Here is a 2,586-nt window from a genome sequence, read left to right as displayed (position 1 = left end):
TCTGCCGCGCCCCAGCCCAGCCTGGGGTCTGGTCGGGAAGTGGGGACACAACCAACCGACTGACCAGGTGGGCGTGCCCGCCCCTCCCTGGGGCTGCTTACCCAACTCTACCCCAGGGGCGGGGGGAAGAGCCAGGGGAGTAAGCAGGTCCCCCCAACTTGGATAGGGACTGAGCCCCGGGAGAGCAAGTGCAGGGGCTTACAGGATGCTGTGGGGGGAAGGGAAGTGGGCCCGCTGCTGGCCAGGCCTGGCTGGGGGTGGGGCTGAGAGAGGCCTATATTATCAGGACATCAAACGAGTTCATTTTATCTTGAGAACTGAACCATAATGTGGGGTTTACGGCAGACGGGTGGTCAGCACGTTCACAGAGCTGTGCAACCATCACCGTGACCTGCTTTCCGTCCGCCCCCCGGCCCTCAGCCTGCCCCCTTGGGCTTCTTCCCCAGAGTGGGTGGCGGGGATGGGGAGCTGGTATGGCCGGAGGCTTCCAGGCCTGCGGGTCAGTTTGGTCTCCAGCAGCTGCAGAGGCAGCAGGCGAGGAAAGCACAGGGCGTGGGGGGCCGGGGGGACCACTTGTGCCCTGACAGGAAGGCGCCCGCCTGCAGCAGCTCTCTCGAGGAACGGCGGAGGGGGCGGCAGTGCGTCCAGTCCCCCCGTCCTCAGCCCCTGATGCCCCCGCTCCCAGGTGGGTCTCTAGTCTGAGGCCTATCCTGGCAGCGTGGCCCCAGGGGGGCTGGAGTCGGTGGTTTGGGGGACCCCCAGAGGCACGCCCAGGCCCTGTGCAGCCCAGCTGGGTTCACACCCATACCCCGCACTGCTCTGGGCTACAGTTGGCGGTCAGAGGCCCCTCAGATGCCCACATGGTGCCCCATCGCATACAGACCCCCCAAATCTGTGAGCCACGAAGAACACCCAGGCACCGGGTCTAGGGCGAGCCCAGGAGGGCCCCCCTGATTCTGTCACAGCAGCACTTCAGCCACGGCCCTGCTCGGGCACCCAGAGGCGGCAGACCTGGCCCAGGAGACACCCTGTCTCGCAAAGCGCCCCTTGAAGAGGCCTGAACCAGGGGGCCAGGGAAGCTGGGGCCAGCACAGACCGCCCCCTCTGCAAGTGGGACCCCACGGCTTCCATACTTCCCCCCGGGTCCTCTGCGGAACCTGCCTGGTCCCGGGGGCCAAGACCCTGGTACTCTCTCATCTCTTCAAGAGACCACACTCCTACCAAGTGACACCTCTGCCCGACGGGGAGGAGGGCAGTCTATGGCCCAGGGCGCTTGGCTCGGAGCCCTTCTCTCTGCCCCGAGGACCCCCAGCCAGGTGTGGGCTCAGCAGGAACTGGGAGACAGAGTGGCCGGACCCCGAGGCCCACAGATGCTGGCACAGGGCTCTGCCCCGAGAAGGTGCTCCATGGCGGCTGAGTCGGTGCACTTCCTAGGCTTGTGCACGACCTGCACAACTGCACAGGACGACCCGCGGGAGACACCGGTGCACACAGAGCCTGGCCATCCACCCCCGGAACAACTCCAGAGCCAGGCGGCCCCTGCTCCCAGCCCCGACCCGTCAGGCCCTGGCCAGCAGGCGGTCACCTGAAGGCTGTTGCCCCTGAGGTATGACTGGATTCTCCAAATGGACCCACCAACCACGGCCCACACACCAGCAATTCTGTAACCCTGAGTCACCCAGGCCAACACCAAGCTCAGCCCTGGGTCAGGGCGCCCCCTCCCCCAGCTGTGCCACCCACTGGCCGGGCCAGCTCCAGCCTCCGCCAGCTGTCACGGCTGCTGGGGGGGCAATGCCAGGGACCGTCAGGTGCCTTCCCACCCTCCGCAGCTCAGCCTCCCAGTTTCTGAAACTAGCTGCGTCTGCTGGGTTGGGGGTCTGCCTATGACACCAGCTTCAAGGTGGCAGCGGTGGGAGGCAGGCTGACCTGGCCGCCCCAGCGCGCGGAGAGCTGACGAAGGGAAGGCCCGCACCCCAAACCCCCACCAGGTGGGGCAGCTTGCGGAGGCCAGGAAGCAGCGTCCCCGCCCTGCCCCGGGGACCCGCACAGCGGGCAGTGGGCCCCGGCCCACCCAGACACGGGTCAGCAGTGCCGACCCGAACCTCCCTCCACGCCCGCTGCTGCTGGAAGGACACGGAGCCACAGGGCAGGCGGGGGGACCGCCTGTGCGCCCAGGGCCGCCCTGTGGGTGGAGGGACATCGGGCCATGCTCTCTGGAGGCAAAAAAGAAAGAAAACGGACGCACCGAGCACCCCGAGCAGTCATGGGAGAGGCTGCACTGCCCGGGGGGGAAGCGGGGTCAAGCCTCCAGGGCCGGGCAGATGTGGGGGAGCCGAGCCTCACACTGGGGAGGCCCGATGGCCCCGCCGCCTGCACGCGGGGACTCAGGGCTGCCTGCTGCCCGGCCGCCTGCTCCGTCTCTGCACCCCACGCCACCAGCAGATCTCTGTGGACTGGCATCATTTCCAAGCGCTGGGCAGTGAGTGAGAAGGCCCCATTTCCAAGGGGGCGGGTGGGACTTGAGGACGGGGTGACGGGATCCGGAGGCCATGGGCAGTTAGCAGCCTGGCCCCTGGGGGATGGGCC

At 67.6% G+C, this 2,586-nt stretch overlaps 1 protein-coding gene across 1 annotated transcript in view; it reads right to left on the bottom strand.

The window, feature by feature from the left end:
- Window positions 1-2,586, bottom strand: part of GSE1 (Gse1 coiled-coil protein) — a 402,812-nt gene that overhangs the window by 23,244 nt on the left and 376,982 nt on the right. The gene's annotated exons all lie outside the window — the stretch shown is intronic.

The sequence above is a fragment of the Bison bison genome, unplaced genomic scaffold, assembly GCF_000754665.1.
Source record: "Bison bison bison isolate TAMUID 2011002044 unplaced genomic scaffold, Bison_UMD1.0 scf7180017864295, whole genome shotgun sequence".
Taxonomy (NCBI): Eukaryota; Metazoa; Chordata; class Mammalia; order Artiodactyla; family Bovidae; genus Bison; species Bison bison.
This window is presented reverse-complemented; position numbering and strand designations above follow the sequence as displayed.